General features: G+C 42.7%; 1 protein-coding gene across 5 annotated transcripts in view; it reads right to left on the reverse strand.

Annotated features, from left to right (window-relative positions):
* The window catches only part of HIVEP2 (HIVEP zinc finger 2), a 137,362-nt gene that overhangs the window by 89,866 nt on the left and 22,821 nt on the right, over window positions 1-24,675 (reverse strand). For all 5 annotated transcript variants that reach the window (XM_069010539.1, XM_069010538.1, XM_069010541.1 and 2 more), the window contains exon 2: window positions 15,289-15,394. The gene's annotated coding sequence lies outside the window, so the exon portion shown is untranslated. The remainder of the gene's footprint in view (window positions 1-15,288; window positions 15,395-24,675) is intronic.

Consider the following 24,675-nt stretch of genomic DNA (forward strand, 5'->3'; position numbering starts at 1 on the left):
CAAATGGATCTGTATCAAGCGGTGTCCCTCATGGAACCTTATTGGGACTGATTCTGTTCAACACCTTAGTTAAAGACACAGTGGAATTGAGCGCACCCTTAGCAAGTTTGTGGGTGACACTGAGCCCAGAGGTGCAATTGATACACTTGGGGGACGGGATGCCGTCTCTAGGGACCTTAACAGGCTTGAGAAGTGGGCCAGTGTGAACCTCATTAAATTCAACACGGCCAAGGCCAAGGACCTGCACACGGGTTGGGGCAACCCCCAGTATCAGGACAGAGAGGGGGTGAATGGATTAAGAGCAGCCCCATGGAGGACTTGGGGGTATTGTGTGGTGGGTTGACTTGACAGGACAATAGGTGCCCACCACAGCTGCTCTGTTGCTCCCTTTCTCAAATGGACACAGGAGAGAAAACTCAACAAAAGAGAAAAGAATGGGGGAGATCACTCACCAGTTGCCATTACACAAATAGACAAAACAGACTTGATGGGGCAAATAAGTTTAATTTCTTGCCAAAAAAGTCGAACAATGAGAAATAAAACCAAACCTTAAAAAAGTTTCCCCTCACCCTTCCCTTCTTGCCAAGCTTAACTTCACTCCAGACTTTCTCCACCTCCTCTCTGCCAGCAGTGTAGGGGGATGTGGAATGGGGAATGGAGTTGTATTCAGACACATTGTCTCTGCTGCTTCTTCCTCCTCAGGAGGAGCACTCCTCACACTCATTTCCCTGCTCCCATGTGGGGTCCCCCCACAGGAGAGAGCACAGGCTTCCCATGGGATCACAGCCTCTTTCAGGTATCCCCATGCTCTAGTGCAGGGTCCTCCACAGGCTGCAGGTGAGTATCTGATCCACCCTGGACCTCCATGGGCTGCAGGGGCACAGCTGCCTCACCATGGTCTGCACTGCGGGCTGCAGGGGACTCTCCGTTCCAGTGCCTGGAGCACATCCTGCCCCTGCTTATTCACTGGCCTTGGTGTCTGCAGGGCTGTTGCTCTCACAGGTTCTCACCCTGCTCTTCTCTGGATGCAATTGCTGCTGCGCAGCAACTTCTTTTCCTTCTTAAATCTGTTATTCCAGAGGTGCCACCTCTGTTGCTGATGGGCCCAGCCTTGGCCAGCAGCACGTCCATCTTGGAGCCAGCTGCCATTGGCTCCATTGAACATAGGGGAAGCTTCTGGAAGCTTTTCACAGAAGCCACAACTGTAGCTCCCTGCTACCAAAACCTTGCTACACCAACCCAATACATATTGGTAGATGAAAAATTAGATATGACCCAGCAATGTGCACTTGCAGCACAGAAAGCCAACTGCATCTTGGGCTGCATCAAAAGCAGTGTGGCCAGCAGGTCAAGGGATGTGATTCTGCCCCTTTACTGGGCTCCTGCAAGACCCCAGCTGGATACCATACACAGCCCTGGTAACAACCACAAGTCAAACACAGATCTGTTGGAGTGGATCCAGAGAGAGCCACAAAGATGATCAGAGGGCTGGAGCATCTCTCCTGTGAAGCCAGCCTGCAAGAGCTGGGGGTATTCAGCCTGGAGAAGAAAGAGAAAACTCTGGGGAGACCTTATATCAGCCTTCCAGTACCTACAAGAGACCTATATGAGAGGGATTTCTTACCAGGGCCTGTAGTGATAGGACAAGGGGCAACGGTTTTGAACTGAAAGAGGGTAGATTAGATTTAAAAAAGAAATCCTTTATTATGAGAATGGTGAAGCACATGAATAGGTTTCCCAGAGAAGATGTGGATGCCCTATCCCTAGAGGTGTTCAAGGCCAGATTGGATGGGGGTCTGAGCAATCTGGTTTAGTGGAAGGTGCCCCTGCCCACGGCAGGGTGGGGTACTAGATAATCTTTATAGGTCCCTTCCAACCCAGACCATTCCATGACTGTAATTCCAGTGCACAGAACTAGGAGTACCTCAAAGATACTGTAAAGCAAAAATAAAAACAGTGACTGCAAAAAGACTATTCTGAAATGACATTCATTTCAGTTTGATTTTTGATTACAAATCAGTAAAAACAATCTTCATCCACAGGTACGGCCAATAAAAAATTAATTCAGAATGTACACCCATTTCTAACTCCATCTGGAAAGGGAAACACACAGAGAGTGACTAGGGGTCACCAAAACTGGGGAGTGGAAAAGGGCAGCATAGGAAACTCCACTGTCTTCACTTTCTCCATCCCTGAGCACTGTGATAATGTAACATCGTATTTAAGTGTTAACAACCTCACATGTACATGATCTGACCTGCCCTTGAGGATGAAGTTTCATGCTTCAGTGAGGTCAGTCCAGTGGTGAGCTGCCACCCAAGAGGGGAGGATGCCACTTTGCTTCTTCCTCTCAATGCCAGCTGTGTGCTCCTGCCAGCTCTGCAGTTTGCCTGTGACCATGGGGAGCCAATCCAAAGTGCTCACCCATCAGAAATCCCTGGCTGCCCAACAGCTCACTGCCTGCCCAGCTGCCCAAACCAGCCCAGTGTGGGCTGAGGCAAGTGGCTGCATAGGACAGGTAGCAAGAGCAGCCCCTCTGAGACATAAAAGCACAGCCAAGACAGTGGGAAACCTTTCCTCAATCTCCAACCACCTGCCCACTTGCTTCCAGCTTTGGCAGCACTGGAGATTCCTGACCAAGGAAAAGAAAAGCTGACCTCTCAAAGTTGAGAGGTGCTTCAGACATTGATGCCAACAGCTGCAGCAGGGACCATCACAGAGCCAGCAAGGTCTTGAAGGAACTGCAGGGGGAAGAAAGGAGAATGTCCAAACCACTCTATGCAAAGGAGATAGCCCCAGCTTGGCTGCAGCCTCCTGGCTGGTCCCCACCCCCAATGCCAAAAGGGGAGATCACCCCAAAAGGTGTATTTAGCTCTGTGTTGATTTGCTTATTAGGCCCATTAAAAACCAAGTGTGTCTGATGTTTCAAAAATGCCCACTTGTGATATTTTTCAAAACCTTTGTCCATTTTTTTCCCTTTGTGGCAAACTGAACAGCTTAAATCCATGAGTATTTTCCTATAAAAGAGGTGGTTTCTTTTCCTCTTGCAAGGTTTTTTCCTATTGCTCAACAACCAAGGAAAGAACGCAAGGATCAAACTCATAAAGCATTCTTAAAAATCCGATTTATTGAAAAAAGTACAATTACCAAATCACATTGCTTCATCTTTTATATTTGTTACACAACACAGAAAAAAAAATCGCATAGAGACTCTTCAGGGATTTCTCCTCAAACGACAGTTTCACTTGTTAGTTATACCCAAATTCCTCTCTTCCTGGACTCCCTCAAACCACCAGCTCTTATCTCTGGAATATGTTAAATTACGAAAAAAGCATTATCTTGCCAACTTGGCATAAGAAGAGGGGGGTCCTTGCTCTTATGGGAATGCCTACTGAAAGTTTTTGGGTTGCTCCAGCTTACACACTGATAAATTTGACTCTTCTCTTACTGACAATCTCCTTTTCCTATGAAAAGTTCAAAAGTTCAGTTAGCAACAATGTGATGTCTTAGCTTGTTGCACAAGCCTCTGGGTGATTTAATCAAGAAATTAGATTTCTACAATGTATGGCAGTACACTCACCACAGTCAGTACTATGAACTGTGCTAATCAACAAAAATGCCAACATACAATTATTTATTATATTAATTAATGAAAGTATATATAAGCAGCCTATCTGTAAGAAGTTAGATGCAATCTCTGACAGACTTCCTGCTGCTGTGCTGCCAGTTTCTCAGTGCAACTGCGGCCATTCTTAATTAAATAAATAATTTACCCTGGAAGATTTCATTGAGTGCCAGACACAAGCACCAGGCCTGGGTGAAAATAAATCACTGCCGGCAGCATGCCAGTACTCGTTCCTAGAATCTATGGAAAACAGCTATTTCCCTACAGCAAACATTTTGCATAACCATTCTGCACAGTTTAATTCATCTCTGCAATAGCATGGTAGTAAAACCCCCTCCATTTCTATGTATGTTAAGACAGTACTTCATGTCCTTTTGATTTCATTCTCCTCATATTTGGCTGGATTTTTGCATCAGTTGTGCGGCTTCTTGTACAGAATCATCTTTTTAAAAATTTATTTCTTTATGGTTAAAGTCTTCCTCAATACCACCTCGCGGTATGATGCTGACCCAAATCCATCCCTAAAAGTCACCATGTTACTGCTCTGAGTCTATAACCAACCCCTGCTTCAATTTCCACCATACTCCTATCAAACTCAAGTTACTTCCTTCTCTACCAACATCCTCTTATCAGTACACATAAACCCTGCTTTTAGTGTTTAACATTTACTGTGCTACTCTGCTATTTAGGCATTTTCATAACCACAGAAAAAATTAGGAAAATTCCCACTTTGTGCTGTGATGTCAATCTATTTTAAAACCTATTGCAAGATACCGCAACAAGTATTATGGTGTGACTTCAATACCTGACAGCAGTGTAAACATCAGCAAGTTTTCCTGGGTAATCACAGGCATCTCAATTATCCGGATACTGTCTCAGCAAAAGGGCAGCCTGACTTACCGTATGGTCAATGACTTTCGATGTGCTAGTGATTTTAGAAAACCTAGATGGGAAAAAGAGTCCTTGGTTGCTCCTTCATAGAAAATTTCTCCTCACATTTTTGTGAATTGATTATTCCTGTTCACAAGAGTTCAGGCATTCTGGGGGTCTGTGCCTACCACTGTCTGCCCCATGCATCAGATCCAAAAGGTGAGCTCCTGGTCTCTCTGCCAGGTCAGGTTTCAGTTGCTATTTCCCAGTCTTCCAAAGAATTTGCTTTTTCTTGCAAAGTTTGACAGTCATCATGTGACACTTCTAACACAAAAAAAAACCCACCGGCATTTCAAGAAAAAGCCAACCACCTTGAGGGGGCCACTCCCCTGAGGAAACAAGGAAGGGAACACATTCTTCTCTGCATACAATTTACCCTAAGGCACATAACCTCCCAAGTGCCTCCAGTGTGTCACAGCTCTCAAAACTCTGCCCGACCACCTACCCACTTTTTGGCCAAGTGGCTGACCCAGAAAAGCAGCAGAGAAGCAGCAGCCACTGCAGGGAGGAAGAAGCAAGGACAGCTTGCAAAGCAGCACCGCGTGGGAAGGAGCCACTCGCTGGGCACAAAGAGGGTCGGCTACGGCTTGCCCTGGAATGAGCAATGCAACGGGGGTTGGACCACAGAGGTCATGAGAAGAAAAGATAGGGAAGAAAGAACACACCAAGGGAAAGAGCTTTCTACTTCTACTGCAGTTAACTCCCCTAAATTTCTTCCCTCCTCCTGGTTCCCCAATTTCCAAAAATAACCTATACAAAGGCAAAAACTGCAGCAGCAGGGAGCCTTAAAAGAGCTGCAGTTGGAAAATACAAAAAGGTGGCAAGAGAATTTATTTAAAAGAAAAAAGCTTGAGAAAAAAAAGACACATTCTTTTCGGAAAAGAACAGTGACATCTTTTAGTGTGAAGCCATTTCAGCCGGGATGTAGGTCAATAGCTGAAACCAGCACCTGTGGGGTCTCAGGTCCTGGGGGCTGCTGTGGACAGCCACAGCAGCAAAGCAGCCAGGGGGGCCTGGGGGTTGTTTGGCCTCTCCCCAGCAGACTGGAGAAGGCGTGGGCTGGTCTTGGTCCCTCCTGCCCTCACATGCTGCAGCTCAGCAAATGGTTCCTCTTTAGGCAGCCACACATTTCATGTTTCTGGTATCAGAAGATGCTTGACATTTTCCCTTAAAAGTAAAGGCACCTTAATGTGGAAAACATCTCTTAATGACTAAGAGAGTCAACAGCAAATATTTGCACCCAAAGAATTCAGTTCCTCCCACATCAAAGCAACCTCCTAGAAAACGGATTATAAACAAATTAACAAACAACTAGTGTGCCTATCAAAAATAATTGTTTTGCTGCTGGCAACGAATTAAAGACTCAGAGGGCCTGAAACAAACACTGAAGGTTAAATTTGATTCCTATTTGCTTGGACACCAAGGTGAGAGAAGGGAAAAAAACTCCTCCTGTTGTGTAGAAATGGCTGTCCTGTTCACATGGCATCTGTGGGAAGGATGGTTTTCCTCTAAGAGCTGAGAAGTAAATTCAGGTACACGTTGAGAAATTTGGGGTTACACAAACATCAGCCATCATAATTTTCACATCAAACTGGCTTTGATTTCAGGTGTATTACAGCACTCCAAAGCAACATGAAATTTTTTTGTCTCTGCATTTCAGCTCTGATCAAAATAAGCAAGTATCAGCACATCTCTGCATCACTACAGTGAGATACAGGAATGTCTCTACTCACTCCACCAAAAGCAGCAAGACCATGCTCACTGTCAAAAGGTCTGTTTTCACCAACATCTCCTTCTTGTGCCTTTTCACCACTTGCTTTCTCTAGAGTAGGAAAAATTATTAAGGTCTCCAGGTCTCTCCTGTCCTCATGCTTTTAACATGAAATACTACCACACACTGCAGAGTATCTCAGAGATGAGTGCCCAGAGAACCCTTCCTCTTCTTGTACAACAAACCCACTGTTCTGAATGCACATTTCTCCACTTCTGCAGACATTTGTTACCTTCTTGCATTTCAGTAATGACATTCTAAAAAGTCTGGGGAAAACTGGTAGATGGCTCTGAGGAGTAATTCTAGACTGATGCCCCAAGATCAGCCATGGTGTTGCATGGCCACTGGGGCGGCAAGCCAGGGTGTAAGCCTCAGCCTGGCAGCAACATACACGCGGTGGGCGACAAGTCTTGGTGGGAAAAGGGCCACAGAGAACACACACTGGTACCACTGCCCACAAAACAAACTATTTCAGAGAAAGGATGTTTCTCACCTTGGTGATTCTAGAGAAAAGTGTAAAAATATAAAGCAAATACAGCCTAAGTGTTTAGAAAAGAAACGGCAGAAATGGCAGAAATTATTTGGAGGTTTGGAGCTTCAGATAGGGTTTTAATCTCATAATTTCTGATCTCTTTCTTCCCTTTTGTGCTTAAATAACCATTTTCAAATGACACAGATAGCGATGTCAATGACTTGTTCCACAACAACCTTTTTCAGCCTCCTATCATGATGGAACTCACCACAATCTGAGAAAACATCCCCTGGCAAGTGATGGCACTAAGTGGGCCAAGCCATGCCTCTTTCAGAGAAGCAGCAAAGCTGTTGAGAGAGCAGCATTTTTAGGAGTGAAGTTTAGGAGAGTGGGAAGAAGACAGCTTCACACAGCCTTAGCTGCTTTTCCCAGAAGAGCAGAGATTGAGAAGGAAAAACACCACAAGCCTCTCATCTTCTCTGGCTTGCCACAAAACAGGGGTGTATTTTTCAGCAGGATCCTGTGAGTCTGACACCAAACTTAGCTCAACTGACATGAAATGTTAATGTTTAGGAACAAGGTAGGTGGAGAGGAGGAGGAAAGAAGACATTCATTATTTGATGCAGAATTCATTCAAAAGCTTCTTTTTCACAGCCAGAACTGAAATTTCCATTCAGCTCTTTATTTCTGGTAGCCTAGATAGCTTGAACAACTGGAAGAGGGATCTAGAGGAAGCCCTTATCCCTGGTTTGCATGGCAACAGCCCTTCCTCAGATACCTTCAGAGAGAAGGAAGCACATTTTTATGACTGTCAGTCTTCAGATGCAGGATGAGCAGTTTTCTTTGGGGATATTCCTACTGGCTTTAGGCTTCCAGACAGTGCAAAGAAAAGATCTGCCTCCAACCACCCATTCTGGTGCCTGCAGCAGCCTCCCAACATGGCCCTGCTGCTCCTCACCAGCCCCCAAAACTTCCACATGAAGTTCACAAGCTCTTGATGCTACAAACTTAGCAACTACTATTTAAATAAAATAGGTTGCACGATGGTACGAAATTCATCCATGTATTTTATGTATTTTTTACTCTTCATGTCAATCTGAATTCTCCTCCCTCCGGTGTCTTCTCCCACTCTGTGTACTTTAATTTTCTTGCTCTCTTTTCTGTTTGGTTTGGTTTTGTCTACATTACACCTGAAAACCAGGTTTTCCCTCACAGGCACCAGAGGAACATCTCTTTCCTTTGCTGCGCTCTTCCCAGCCCCCTGTTTTTTCTCTGATCACCCTTCTGCCTTTGCTCTGTTTCCTCACTCTTCCCATCCTTGATTCCTCTCCTCCTTTTCTTCTTTCTTTGATGTTCCTCTTGGTGCTTTCTCTTCATCTTTCCTGGCAAGCTGACTGAGGTATTCCCCTGGGAAGGTGCTGACAAATAGCAGCTGGGCTGTTCGGAGGGTTATATCAGGCAGGGACACCTACAAGGGAATCCTTCACCTCTCTTGCTACATTGCTGGCTGGAGTGGTTCCTCCTCTTCATTTAGGGTTGCATACCCAGTTCCTTTGTCAAAACTCAGGAAAATGAAGATGTGACATAATTTGGGAAGCATAGGCTAGTGTTTAGTGAGCTACTTCTGCTTCCTTGTTTTGGGGGGCTGTGCAGAAATCAGAAGCCACAACACCAACAGCAAAACTGGGAGAATGTCAAGTGCAGCATCAGCAAGGGACCTGGTCTTACCACTGCTGCTCTGCCTAAGAAAGAGAACATTTAAAAATGACAGCTTCTTACTTTGCAGCTCTACTGCCTGGAGGGTGAAATCCAGCCCTTTGTGGAATGCCAAGACAGGATCATTTCAATGCTATTTATTCCCCTGGAAAAGATTTACCCACATTGCACTGGTCTCCTGAAGAGGGTGAAATTTCCTTCAAACAGAATCTCAAAGACAAGGTTCCCACTGCAATGGAAGCAAGGCTTGTTTTTAAGAAAAAAACCATTCCTGCTGCTATTTAACAACAAACAAAAACCCCAAACCAAAACAAATAAAAAAAAAAAAAGGAGAAAAGGATACAGATTAAAAGAGAGATGAATTTTATTCCTCCTCTCCTCTTGCACAGCGCAACTACAGTTCAAAGTTGGTGAACTGCTCTCTTGTTGCACAGCAACTTCCAACTGCAGAGCTATATTTTTCCCCCAGTTAGACCAAGAAACCTTGCTGAAATCTATAGGGTAGATCCACTGGTATGTTCTGGCTGCTTTGCCTGTTTTAGCAATACAGAGCAGCTGTAAATCCAGTTTAACTTGCCACTTCTGTCAGCTTTACCATGCCAGATTAGCACTGCTGTTAGCCTCACAAATACCAACATCTGGAGGTTCTCCTACTGCACAGTCTGACTTTAAACCTTGCAAATCTGCAGTTCACCCACACATCAGCACAGCTGGCAGGATCAGCCTGAGGTAGTTCTTCACCCGGAGGAAAATATATTTATCACAATCCCCCATCCTACATTCTTGCAGTCAAACAAGCAGATCAAACAAAATTCCCGTAATGATCAGCGCTCAGATTCCCTGGCCGATTGCCCAGTTGTTCTGGAGGGTGACTCCTGACCCTCTGGGAGCAGGTGCCTTTCTAGTGCAGGTCTGTGAATCCAAGTCAGCTGGGAAAACAAAATACACTGTTTCCTTGTACTTTTATATTTCTTTGGATGTCAGGAAACAGAGCTTGTTTCCTGCTCCTCAGCCAGCGGAGGTAGGGGAAACTGGAAGTAGATGTAGAGAAAGGCAGAAAGAGGGCAGATCAAAAGGATCAAGGAAAATGTTAATAATAAAAAACCACCAAACAAACAAAAATCAACCAATCACCCACTGCTTCACTTTGCTCTGTAAAGCACTACATCTTGGAAACAATATGCCACTCCACCCCCATCCCAAGTCTTTCTCTCTACAGATATACCACTGTCTCAGGGATTAATATTATTTTCTGGCAACATTCAAGTGCTGCTGCACTTACAGTCTTATAAAAAACTCTCAAAAAACAGCCTCTTTATTTACTTTTTGCCTGAGAAAAATGTACGTAAAAAAGAATCAGAGAGAATTGGTGGGGGGAGCAGGTGTATTCATGTCAGCTTTGATTTTCTAAGAACAAAGGCTTTACTTTATACATAAATAAGTCAACAGGAAAAATTTTGGTGCATTTTATTTTTGCCCAGCTCCGTCCCAACCCCTCACTCTGAATGCATTAATACATACACCTTCAGCACAGTCAGGCCTTCGTGTTGCCATGGAACTGAAACCTTTGCAGTTTGGATGGCGACGTACGCCAGGAAGCATACTGTTCTTACACTTCCTATAACAGAAGCAGAATCACTGCATAGCATTAACTCCTTTAGTATTTACGGCATTCAGTGTCTTTCTTGCCTGCTCGTCTTCACACAGAGTTTGCTTTTTCTATCTTGCCACATGCAAATGAAACACATTTGACACAGCTATTCTTGTCTTCATGTACTCAATAGCTCACACACTGAGCGCAGTACAGAAGGTCCACAGGACTATGGTCTTTCCCTCTTTAATAGGAGACTGCTTTCAGGCATGCAGCAGCTGAGATGAGGCCTGAAGAAAGCATAAATGTATGAGATAGATGTGGATACAGAAAAGTATTATCTTTCAAGGTAGCATTTAAGCAGACTTTTGAAACCTAGTAAACATATTTATTGCTAATGCTCTTGACACTGCTGAATATTCTTTTGTACCCATTTGTCCGGACAAACAAATTACACTATAAAGATCCTGCAGTAGGTACCATATCTTTCAATACCTTTCTTTCCTAACTTAGGCTGGCGGGATATCAGTGGTGAGCACAGCTTTGGGCACTTCAGTTAAAAAAAAAAAAAGTCAGTACAATTGTGTCATCCTAAAGATTCAGCCTACAGTGATTATCTTCAGCAGATCTGAGCCTTTTGCCAAAGCTTCTGAAAATGCCTGTACACGAATTGCAAATATATAGATTTTTATGTTCAAAGCAAAAGCAGAGTAAAAAAAATCCAAGTTCATTATAAAAAAAATTACCATAGTAAATAAATAAACAAATAAACAAACAGCCATTCGTGTACGTAAACATAGGATCTGTACCTGCAGAAACAACTGAAAGTCAATCCATGTTGTGAAGCCAGCTTGAGGCTTTTTTCGTCCCAAGTTAAATATTTGCATAGTATTAAGCTTAAAATTAAAGCATTTGCTGAAGAAACTTGCTGACTTGTGTGTATGGAAAAACAAGAGGGAATTTACTGTCCCTGCACACTGGGGCAGATTCTTGGGATGCCTTCTCCTTCCCATGAATTCCTGGACAGCAGAGAGACAGACAGACTACCGACCGGGGAATTCCCCTCTTGGTTTCCGGAGCATTTTGTGCGCAGGCTGGACAGAGAGGCAATAACCCAGGTAGTGACTTTATGAAGGCAGCATTTGTTGCCTTGGTGCCTGCCCCTCGACCACCTGGTAACACTCCTTCCTTTTAGTGTTGTCCCCAGCTCAGAAAAGCCCCATTCACCCAGCACCTCTACCCGTGCAGGTTTGACTGGTCCCTGTGCCGCTCCCGGCCCCCCCATTCCTGGTGGCTGGGCCAGCAAGCTGGCTGCTGGCAGGCTCCGGCCACTCTCTGCCCCAGGGACGCGGGCTGGGGGCTGTGCACAGAGGGGCCTTCTGAGGCTGGGTTGGCCCCTGGTGCCCACTTGCCAAAATAAGACACAAAAGCACTGCTGTCTCTGTGTCTCTGGGCCAGAGCAAGGCAGCTGATCCCCTGTCCCCAGGTGCTAGGGGATGCACACGAGCCCCTGTGCTTTCGGGTTCCCTCTTCTGCCCTCCACAGAGGGCAGAGCCGTGCTGGCAGCATAAGCTCCCTCACCTCCTTCCATCGTCAGCAAGCATCTGACAGTCACACTTCCCCATCGCAGCGTCCATTACCTCGAGTTTATGTAAGGCTCTCGCCATCAGTTTGCTAGTTACAGGAAAATGTATATTGTGCTGTGATGAAAGGCCAGTGCAATGTCAAGAGCAGTAAAAGGACTCCAGGGACTGATTAGAGTCAAAAAGGAAAGGATTTATGATGGTTAATAAAGTTAAATCTGCCAGAGCCCTGCTTATTCTTTCCAACTGCAGGTAACCAGATCTTAAAGGAAAAATTATTAAGGTGTTGTAAGTTATTACCATCCCCTCTGAAAGAAAACCTATGTTTTGCTGTGAAGCACCTGGCCAGGAGAGAGTCAGGCTCACTGTGGCACCTATGCTGACCCCAAGGAAGAGAGGAAAAGGAGACACATCACATGCAACCCTGTGCCTTGGGTTAGCAGCAAGGGCCTCAGTACCAACCATGTATGTTACCTGAACAATCCCCAGTGGGTCCACACGACACCTGTGACCCCAGCTGGCAGCTGGGACAGGGCTAGGCCTTCCACAGACCATGGAGCACCATGCTGCACCTCAGCGACAGGCATGGGCAGACAGGGAAGAAAAGCCTCACCCCTCTGTTGGCACTGCACATCCGCAAGGGAAAAGGACAAAGCAAAGAGGAAGCTCTTGCCTCTCCCAGTCTGGTGCCACATATGCACCTTCTGCTGAAGAGTGCAGTCTACCTGGATAACATAGGACTGCTCTGAAACTTGACTTACATGCTTTAAAATCTAAGGTGCCTAAAAGTTAACACATTTTTATGAGACACTGGAACAGGTTTCCCAGAGCAGCTGTGGATGCCCCATCCCTGGAAGTGTTCCAGGCCAGGCTGGATGGTGCTCTGAGCAACCTGGTCTAGTGGAAAGTGTTCCTGCCCATGGCAGGGGTGTTGGAACTAGATGATCTTTAAAAGTCCTTTCCAACCCAAGCCATTCTCTGATTCTAAGAAGTTAAGGATACATTGAAATAACAACACTGAGAGAAGGCAAAGCAAAGTAGACAGCCAAAGTTTAAAAAAACTATTGGGAATCTTCTGTCCATATCTAAATTACATGCACTTTATTGGATCTCAAGTTTTCATTTTTCTACTGCTTAATAATCACAAATATGTTATATATACCCCTTCTATTTTGTCATTCTTTCACTATATTACATCAAATTTAATTTCCTGTGGAAGTGTGCAATCTTCTCAGCTGTCACTGTCTCAGAAGCTTTTCTGTAATAAGCAGAGCCTCATCCTCTGGCAGGTCGATCTTTTATGAGCTGTGGTCCTGCAGATTAGTTTACTGAAATGTTTGCAATGTTATATGAGAACCAGCAAAAGAGGAGAATCAAAATAACACCCAAAAGAAAAAATAAACATGAAAACCTTCACTTCTTTCTGACTCTTGTGTTCACCAGTCAAAGGAAGTTTCACTTTGATTTGGGTAGATGGCAAACCCGTGAAGGTTATTGACGCATATCAGAGGCATCATGAGATGGGAGACACAGCTTCCCTTGCCCTACAGCTCATTAAAAGTACAGCTGTGAGATGGCTGCTTGCTCTTTGTGCTGGGAACACTGAGATCTGCAAGCGGTCACCACTCTGACAGCTGCCTCTCCCCACCACCTGCCCTCGGCACTCCAAGAGGTCCCCCGCACTGGCAGAAAGCTACATTCCATTAGAAAAGTGAAACTGTCAACCAAGATGCATTCACGCTCTTCATGATGAGATACCTGTGATGGCAGGAAGACAGACTAGCTGGTCTGCTGGGTCCTTTCCAGACCTCTGCCCCTGCCAGACATGAAACTCATCTTCTTCAAACCAGCTTTCCTTTACCAATGCTTACACACACACCAAAACAAATTATTAACAAAAACATGTACCAACAAATAATTCTGGAGGTTTAAAAATTAATCAACTCAGAAGAAACATGAGCAGCAGAATGATTATTCCTGTATCCCTCCTGAAAAGGTTCTTAGATATGGATGACAGATGAGACATCTGAACAAATACAAACAGTCTGCAAAGGGTCATGTTAATGGTGTTTGGCCAGCAGAGATTACTGAGGGTGGCTACAAAGGCATGCTGGAAGCCCTGCCAGCAGAAGCAGGTGCAATGCTCTCTCACTTCAGTGGTAGATGTCACCCCTGGGAGCTTCTCTTTGAACTTGTCCAGCCAGATGTGGAAACCTTCACCATCCAACACACAGGCTACCCAAGTTGTGAACTGCTCTCCCAAAACACACTGCATTGATCAACAAAGCAAGAGCTTTCTCTTCCTGCTCTCTGTAAGACTTCTACCTTGCTTTCCCTCTCTCACTGCTGTAGCAGATCATCCATATTTCTGACAAGCATTGCCTTCAAAATTACATATAAAAATACAGTGCATTAAACCCAGATATATACTTTCAGAGAGAACAGTCATCTCTCCTTATAACAAGCATTTCACTAATTGAGTTTTCTTCTGGTTATTTTGTCTATCCATTTCCTTGTAATTCTGTTTTACATTTGTATCTTTAATACTTAAGCTCTAAGAAATGTCAAATGTTAAAAAAAAAAAAAATCCAAGCAGGGAACATTACTTTAACAGAAGTCTCAGGTGTTACATGCAGCGCAATTCCACACCCATCAGCATGAAGAAACTTTTTTCTGCCAGCTTTGGTGGGAGTTGCATTGGGGCCATAAATCAGATGATGAAGATGTTCCATGCCAACAGCTACATGGTGTGCTATGAACTGCTTTAGAACCTAAAACAACAATGTAATCACTCTCATAAAACCATTTTGCCATAGTCTTACAGAACTTGAGTGTGTTAACAATTTCAAGCCGGAATTGTAAAAAAGAAAAACATGCCAGCTATCAGTGACCTTAGATTTTTTGCCTTGTAGGCCAGAAATTGAATAGCCTCCCTTTACCAGATGCGGATCTCAGTCTCCATTTCATTATACAGGGTGAGGAAAACAGGCTCAAATATGAATTTACTGCCTATTGAAATCTTGGCCAAAGATGGTGGGTGATGTAAAGATAAACATCAAGGGAATAACTGCCATCATCTGGCTGAGTTTGGTAAAATGGAGTTAATTTACACTTCTTTAGGGATTCACTGGTGTGTGAAATTAATCTAATTTAGACTGACCAGAAATTGAAATTGGAATGAAGAAAGCAAACAATTAAAGACCTTTCCTAAATGCAAAAAAAGTACTGCTGTAAGTGCAGCAATACAGTTAAAACACAGAACCCTTCACGCTACTGCTTACCACTCCCTCCTTCTTGAGGGAAGAGAATAAACATCTGTATATCTACGTATCATCACTGTACCAGTATAACCTCATCCAAAGGAAACATCAGTAGAATGCTTCTACCAATATCTGTGAACAAAAACCTGTTCAAGTTAAATCAGTTCACTATTCTGCATACAGAGCAGGCCTAGCAGATAAACATCTGCTGGAACAGCTCCATGTAACTGGTTGTACATGTGGCTTAACGTGTACTTCAATGACTTTTAGCACCTTCTTGTTATTGTTTCTGTGTTTTCCAACAAGCAATGGTTAATGTAAGATGCAGACGTTCACATACCATGTACTTGTGAATAACTGGTTCCCAGAGATGTGGCAGTGATAACATTGTCATCGTAGGAGTCAAAGTAGCTCACTGTAGATCACATGTCAGGAGAGGATCCCACCTGAAAATATAACAAATCCAGATACTAAGTTCATCATATTCAGAGGTTTACAGCAAGCTCTGCCAATACGTTTGTGCATTTCACACATTTATCCTGTGCATTAACAGGGTTTGAGCTCTTTCCAGGCTCACAGAAAACATTTTGCCATTCACAATGGCAAGCAAAACTGCCCTGCTGTAGCCAAACTGTTTTGGCCCATTGCTCCAGACCAGATTTCAGGCATACTATCAAAGCAATGAAAACTAGTTTTCAATGTTAAAGCAGAAGGTGTTACTGTCTGGTGGACAGACACAGAATTTCAGATTTCCCATTTGTCAGGTCCTTGAGAAGCATGCAGTTCTTTTCACCAGTGCACCAGTGCATTGGCAGTTTGGCTTTACCTTTCCTTTTCCTTTTCCCGTAACATTGTCAATTGATGGTTTGGAAGAAGACGCACCACTGGAGCTCTCTTGCAATCTATTTTTTTGAGATCAAGGGATCATAAGAAAGCATTTATTTCCTACTGATGACTACAATTTCCTTATTTATAATAATTTGGCAATTTAAAATTACCTGATGGGTGAGTCTGTTTTTAAATATTTTGGCAGGTAACCAATGCAGATATGGAAAATGAGCTTGCATTAGCAGCGTTATCTGCATTGACAAGACACACTGCAGCAAACAAACTATCCAATTTTTTAATCAAGCCTCCCCAAACAGAAGCTGATCTTCCTTCTACTCTACAAGCTGCATCTTATCCTAGGGTAAGTGGTTTTCAAGAAGAAAATCAAATTTCAAAAGCAAAATTTTTCTCAACCCATTGAAGGCTTAAAAAGAATCTTCCTTCCCAGAGAAATCATTTGTGACATACCCCACACAGAAGGAGAAACGTGGACAACTGCCTTCAACAGAAAAGTACAGTAAGACATGAAACACATTCTTTTTCTGCTTGCAGATTTATTTTGAGTCATTTAATTAATCTGTCCCCAGTCACTGCACCTAATCATTTGCCTTGCAAACTACCAGGACTTTTCAGGTGAATAATTAATTTAAACCTTTTTTTTCTTGATGTCTGTTAACAGTACTGCTAGAAAATGAAAACTCTCATGAATACTTTCATTTTGAAGTCCTAAATCACCATATGAATTTAAAAGAAAGACCACCAGATAGCTACATCATGAACAGAAATATACAGCATACATGGAACCAAGTGTCTATCATTTCTAGTGAATCAGTTCAAACCTAACTCAAGTTGCTAGCTGTCACCAGCTACCATTGGCTTCTTGCTCTTCAGCATCCTGTAGGAAATCTGTTTGTAATTCTCCATTTGATTCCCTTTTGCTCATATTTCTTCACTGAGTCTTTATCCTCTTCCTTGGCCAGGTCCAGATTTTCAAGGCCACAAGTCATGCCTCATTTCAGAGCTTGCTGCCTCTCTGCTCACAGTTGAGATGGAGGGATCTCAGAGACCATATAGAGAAAAGCCAAAACTGCTCAAAACCACTTCTAGTGGATCTGGAGGCTCTGACGAGCAACAGGTAAGAACTGATGTAATTACTCATAACCCTGACAACTTTCAAGATCTTTTACAAAGATCTATCAGAGGCCTCCTAGTTCCTTACCTGTGGTGAGAAACAAACACCAAAGTCCCCAAACTACACTTAAAAATTTCAAGTCCTAGAAGAGCCTCTTCAAGGCAAAAGCAAAGTCTTTCTAGGTGAAGCAGAAGCATGGAAGCTGTTGTGAAATGAAATAGAAATAGAAATTATATGGGAGGTATTTAAGTACGTGGTTCTAGCAATTATGGAAATAGTTAGTGTTGACAGAAATCCATTGGGGACCCAGCACTTAAAATCTCAGTGGGAGAAAGACTGGGAACTAAGCATACAAATCAATATAGTCTCTACAGAAAGAGAGACTAGTAAGAAAATAAATACAGTTCTTGTCCAAACTGTTTATTTTCTATAGCTAGACAGTGATAATCTCTAGTGCTATCAATTAAAACCTTCATTTTCACAAGCAGTGTTTTAAGGAAATGCAGTATTAGGCACAGTTAGAAAAATTAATGGAAGCTGAAATTAAATTTTTGCTTCCAACTTAATTCCACATACGTGTGCCATCACCTCCTAAAGCTGAGTCTACAGGTCTTAGGACTACCCTAAAACTGCATTTATACATACTAAACTACAGATAAATTACCCTCTTGCCTCCAAGCACTCCTTTCTTACAAGGAAGTACAGCACTGAAGAAGCAAATATGTGATCTTTTGTATTAAAAATATTCATATAAATGCACACAATGTAGTCACACCAACAGCACTACAGAGGCCTAACAAACACAAGTATTTAGAAAATCCCTATAAAACCATTGCTGTGCTCTAGGACTTACCAGGGGTTTAGCAATTCTTTCTCTACCTGCTCATTTAAATAATGAACAAGGACTTTAGAAATAGACAAAGCAGCTAAACCAAATGCTTAAATTGGTTATATACAAGCATTGAACAGTTTACTAAACTCGGGTCAGGAGGTATCAAGACTCAAAAACTCTCCAGATTCATAATAAAACATATTCTACTATATGTGTTTCATTAAAAACTACAGCTTCTAATTAAAAAAATATATACCTCTTAATAGGCTTTCAGAAAAGTAGAGTTTAAAATTAAATTTAAAATGTAATTAATGATCTGAAAAAAGCTTTTCTGTCCTTTCCTCTCAATAAACTTAAGTCTCAAGTATTACTTTCCTGGCACTGTTTTCTATTTTACAGCTTCAGCATGATTTCAGTAAAAGTGAGAAAGTTGGTATTTAGTTCTCTCTGCCATCAGAAGCTGCATTACAGACACAACTGCTGTATGCTTTACTATGCAACACAAAAAATGGATGAATGAATGAAGTGACAGTAAAATATATCAGACTGACATCCACACAGACTGAAGCCCTCTTCTCCACACAGAAGAGGCATGGTGCTGGACAATGACACAGGCTTTTCCCCAGACCATGTCTCCACATACACTGCAGCTGCACTCTGGGAGGAAAACAGGAGCAGTAGTTTCTCAGTGACCGGGAATTACACTGCTGATAGCGACTATTCAGTTCTGCCTTTGTAATGTCTGAACACAAACAGGTCAACAAGTGGGAGGGCAAGTGGGAAGAGAATGAGAGAAAGGAAATGCAGCTGCAAACAGGGGTAAGCTGCAGCGGGGGTTCCACGGTGATGCACAATAATCTGCTGCCCAATGGCATGGGGGAATTTAGAAATCGGAAATTGGAGGCACTCCCTGGCACAAAGCTGCACAAAAGGAGTGAGGGACGTGCCAGAGTGGTACAAAAAATAAAGCATGAAAATCTCCAGACAAACTATTTTTTCTTTGACTTTCTTTGATAACGTGCAGAGATTGCCTCTAAAACTAAAAAACACTTGTTAGACTGTCCCTGGCATGATATATTCCACCAGCACTACTTTATTAATCATGTATATTGTTCTTTGTCATTTTATCACTCTATGACTTGTTTTGCCTTTTCTCTCTTTCAGATGAATCCTTTTTTCTTTCTTTTAATTCTGCCCCTTATTTTCATGAATGTTTGTAATAAAAAAATATATTAATAGTGACAGACAGTAAACATTACTGGAGGCTGTTGCACTTGGACTGTGACTTGGACTGTGATGTGGATGATCATCCAGAGGTGGGTATATGAGCTCAGAGTTAGAAGGTCACTCCAACGCCCATCCCTCCACAGATCAACACTTTTGAAAAACAACCTCTAAAATCAAGATCTAGCACCAGGAGAATTTCACAGTAATTCCTATTTCTATTTCAGCCATAGTAACGAAACTCATTTCAGAGAACAAAAGTCATTAAACGGAGGATGTTGTCAAACGTGACAGAAGATGCTGGGGATATAAAAGCACAGAAGCAAACATCCCATTCCCTAACATCCCAAGTACTGATGAGAGACATGCAGAAAAAGACAGTCAGAGCCAGTCTAGAGAAGCACAAAGAGATTTGATCACTAATCAGAGACAGAAACCCATCTGAAAGTCACAACTGTCTCTGCAGACTCTGAAAGACAGAATTAAATTGGCTTAGTACTATATTCAAAAATGAATTTAATTAGCTGACATTAAGCAGGATAAGTTTGTGGTACCATGTTGCTCTGACAAGCTGTCTCCAGAAGGGTAAGTGGAAGGTAAAATCTTATTTTTCAGGATGAGATTACGGCCATGCACTGAGACAGAAGGTAATGGCATGTCTGCTGAGGGCAGCTGAAACTCGGTGCTGGACATTTCATCTCACACTATAAAAGGATGGTATGTCATAGACGAGCCAGAAGTGCAAGTTTCAGATTCTGCACATTTACTCATGTGGCTGTGCAGCTTCATCTCCTTCTGCTGTTGCCACTTACATGAAGAAGAGAGCCTTGGTGTATAACCTCTGCCAGGACCTTTTTCTCCAGTTTCTCTCAGTCAGAGCTGTCCCCTGGAAAGGCTACAATACCCTAGGTTCAATTCATTTATTTTTGTTTATAAGAGAGCATGTTGGTCCCTGGTTGGAAGAACGAGGTCTGTGCAGGAGGTAGTTTCTGTGCTATCTGGGCAGGCTGACACATCTGTTGGCTGCTGCACATCTGTTGTGTGTTTTATGGGGTCACCCACAGCACCCCTGCCCTGCTCTACCAAGACTTCTCTACACGGACTACAACCCGCACATCACAGGGCAGCTTGCAAGCAGAGTGGTGGTGTTTGGCAGCGAATGAAAGTAAACAAACTATGACAAAAATCTAGCAGCAGATAGTGATGAATGAAGAATCAATGGTAAAATGCATGCTAAATCCAAATTGTTTCCCCAAGGAATACTTGGAGGAAATGGAATAACACATTTCAAAGGAAAAGTCCCATGGCATACGGGACATAACAAGCCTTGCCTTCTCATGCCTCCTTGTATTGATAAATTTAGTTCTGGAGAAAGGCATCTCACTGTCAGTGCTAGAAATTCTGCTTATTTTCAAAGCAGGCACATGCATCCCAGGGTGTGACCATGAAAGCTATTGCTCGCATCACTCATACAAATATCTCAGCTCTGTCACACCAGAACCAAGCCAGATTTACCAGGCAAGGCAAGACGGAGGAGCTTCGTCCATCCCATTAGCAAGTCATTAAGAAGGTGTTCTTCCATCACCTGACAAAACTGCACAGCAATATGAGATTTTAATTAAGGCTGGCACTGCCCTTCTTCCTCCCGCAACTCCTCTCACCAGGACTGTATTTAGGCTGTGTGACCTTGTGTGGCAGCTCACACAGATTTTAAGTGCAAGCACAACACACCGCATGCCCTTCTCTGGCACCACGTTAATCACCCTACTTTAATGACTTCTGCCGATAAACCACCCTGTGTACCCAGACATCCTCCCCAGCGGCTGCATCTACAGCAATAAATTAAACATGCCCTTTTCCCATACCCTGCCACCGTGTCATTCACCAGTACAGAAAAAACCACTAAGAATCCCAGCTGGCAGTCAGGGGTGAAAACCCCAGTTTTACTAGTCAAGAGACCCCCATTTTACTAGCCATTTGAGAGGTGACCCTGAATTTCTCTGTGTTTTTTTTCATACAGAAGAATCCTATTACTTTTCAGCTACAGTCAGAACCGCAGACAGAAGATACCACTTATTAATGGGAAGTATCTACACCACCGATTGCTCTATGTAACTACAGATCAGAACTACCTTCAACTAAACAAACATAGCTACAGGGAACATATGATTTTGTAGTATTATTTCTTAATTATTTCACTCTCTTCCAGGAAACTCAAGTCCACAGCTGAGCACGAATAAAGACACAAGATCTTTATGATAAGAAAAGTAAAACAATGGCCTGACATGACCTAACGAAAGCACAGGATACTAATCCCCCAGGGTAGAAATCTCCTTATTCCAAAACTTCCTTTCAAGTGTTTTGAATATGTTACTAAACAAAGAAACAAGACATTCACTTTTGCAAGGCGGTAACATTTTTTAAAATAGTGGCATCCGACATTATTCCATAAATCATCCACAAAATCAATGTACTTTATGTCAGATGGGATCTTTAAACTTAAGAATGAAACAAGTTCAGGTCTGAATCGCAACACAAAGATAGATGTAATAAACTAAATATGTCAAAAGCTTCAGCAGAAAAAGGGTTGCTGAAAGTTTAACACAGAGCGAAAGGCACACAGATTGACCTCTGTGATGCTAAGTGATGTATGGTGCTGGGAGTGCTACCAAGTCATAGGACTTGAGAAACAGACTGAGCTCTTAGCTTCCAATGATTTCTTATCTGACCATGGAGGGCATCTCACAATTCTGTCTCCATCTTTGATCCCTATGACAACATTTCTTTCCTCTCCTCATCTGTCAGATATTTACATTGTAAATTCAGTGAGTCTGAAGATGTAAAAACAGGGAAGCCTACATCCTTATAGAAGCCTTTAGATATTACCACATGGAAAATAGTAGTCGTAGTAATAAAAAAATCACTTATATCATGCAGTTCTAACATTTTACCATTTTCACATAGCTTTCTATCCAGAAAGCATTCTCAAAGGAATTAATTCAGCCTTCCTCCCAAGATCTCTTTTTCCTTGTTTCCTATTAGTTTCCTACGTAAAAAATGCCCCCGCAATCACAAACTGTGTGCAATGTCATGCCTGTGTCTGTCCATCTTCTCCTAATAATTTCTCTAAAGACATTAAACAAAGAAATAGCAGCCTCAAAATTACTCAGTTGCTAGAAGTTCCTTCCAATTCCAACTTATGCTTAGACAAGAGAGAGATGGTCAGTGCTCATGTTAAGGGAAAAATCTTCCATGTTGAGTCAAAGAGAAAGCAGAATTTGCATATAAAACAGATGTACTGAGATGCAAAACTGTGTCAAAAGCTGAAGTTCACAACTACAGGTGCACCCATATGGCTAAATAAAAGTGGGAAAGGAAGCAAGTTTGTGCACTGGAGCACACTGCTCCATAACTTGCCCTCAAGCATGGTTTTGGACTACCCCAACCTCCTCTTCACAAGACAAGCCCACTGCCAGGAGGGCTGCCTGAGCACCAAGGATGTGACCTAGGCATTGCGACCTGGCTGTCAGCTCAAGGGCCAGACCTTTGCTTCGTTCTACACAGCAGCTCAAACACAGCCAGGGCCCGCCTTCAAAAGACAGGCACTAACAGGAAGCTGAGGTTTATGATTTCTGCTGCATACTGAAAAATCAGAGGCATTTCCTTAGTGCATCTGGCGGGTGCAGTACTGAAGGAGCAGAAACCAGAGTGTGGGAAGGTTCTCTAACACACACACATAGAGCACTGCCTCACAGCGATGCCTCGACAACCTTCTGTCCGGCCACACAGGCCTAGGGCCCGGCTACCCAACCATCGTGAATGGACAGTTTGTATCTGAGGTCTGCAAATCACTGGGAAAAACCTACAAAGCTCCCATAGCCTGAGGGTGTCCCATGGAGTTTTCTAGGGAGGACACAGTGCAGCATTTTTAAAATCCTGAAGCTCTCAGTGAGAAGATGCTGCTTTAAAAATGGTGAGAGAAGCCTGGGAGCTGTTGCAGAAGAAAATACATATACACACACCCCTGAGTACTCATTACTGTTGCAAAGACAAACTTCCAAACCCAAAATAATACAATATTGTCTCTCTCGTCCTGTCACAATTGGCTGTTTCAGCAAAATGTAACAACAAAACGAAAATAAACACTACCGATTAACTTCATTGCTGTCCTCTTGAAAAGCAGTCTGCCAATAATTACATTCATGCTACTGCCACTGCAACACAGGAAAGCTGGATCAGCAGCAGGTGAATTATAAAATTATAACCAGCAGCACTGAAATTATAATCTTATTTTGCTTTAAAAACTAAAAAAATAGTAATTTTTAAAGGCTGTATTTTGTTATGCATATTTGTGTCATGAATTATATCAAAACGTGTAGATGTTGATGATACTTCAAATATACTGTGTAATGAAAAATATGATGGAACCACTTTTGAAGTAATTTATTACTCATTTCCATACTTGATAAGAAAACAAATATTATACTTATTTATTTATTTTATGCTATCAAAAGCATCATATTTTGAAAGCAGTCATTTCTTTCCACTACCAGTTCATAGCATGCTGCTTCCATCTCTGCAGTTTAGGTAACTCAGAGTTTCATCTGCTGGTTTGAGGGAAAAGATTTGAGTAGCTACAAGTAAGTGCAACCACAAGAAATGGCTTGTAGTTGAAAGACAGATGACAGCAGGATGGAACACATAACCAGAATATTTTAGAAGTCTAAAATTTTTCTTCCTATTGATATAATATGGACAACAGATGGGTTTTTAAATGCAGCTCTCGATACAATTTTGCATGTGAGAAGGAAAATAATTTGGAGTTCACGGGAACAGGAGCAGATTGTTCTGTGAATCCAGTTGGTGTCATTCTACACCCTTAAATTCTCCTGCAAAACACTGTAAGCAGAACAGCAGGAGTCCCAAAATTCCCCACGCTGGCTCCAGCTCAATAAGCCATTTCTATTCACGAAGTATATAACCGTATACTTAACTTCAGAAGAATGTGTAGGACCCAGTGATTTCACTATGACTTAGGAATCTGCTTGAAATTAAAGTTTCTCTTAGGGGCTTTGCTAATCAAGCACCAGATTCATCTGGCAGATATTTGTGCTGCATTTCTCTCATGCCTTGGCTGCTGACTGCACCTTAGTTAGGCTGTTTTTCCTCTTAAGTAAAGGAGATAGAACTGGACTCCAAAGCCACACGTAGCCTGACATTTGCAATGACTTCCATGTTTAATACCATGAATACCATGAGCAGAGGTGCCCATAGTAAATGGTACAGCTATCAGTCACCCTGAGAATGGTCACTTAAAAACAGACACAAAACAAACAAACTAAAATTAAGGCTCAAACCCTGCAGCCCCTACTGGCTCCCCATGGATCAATGGCAGAATACAGCATCTGTCTACAGGACATCTCTGTAAGATAAGGAAGTGGAACCGACATAAAAAGAACACTGCACAACAGTGATATTGCTGTGCATCACTCATATTTATGAATATAACTCACATGAAAATCAGTGTAAGGTGGTGTGACTCTTGCCCCAAACTCATGAACTGTGTAGCAGAACCAGGAATTGAAGCTGTGGGTACTGATTCCCCACCCAGCCTGCTAGTCACTAGACCGCACTTCCTTAGGTAGAGAATTACAGTAAACACATCAAATCAGCTGTGTACTGCTGAGCTCGTGTGATTACATGTCACAGAC

Source organism: Aphelocoma coerulescens, chromosome 3 (genome assembly GCF_041296385.1).
Source record: "Aphelocoma coerulescens isolate FSJ_1873_10779 chromosome 3, UR_Acoe_1.0, whole genome shotgun sequence".
Classification (NCBI taxonomy): Eukaryota; Metazoa; Chordata; class Aves; order Passeriformes; family Corvidae; genus Aphelocoma; species Aphelocoma coerulescens.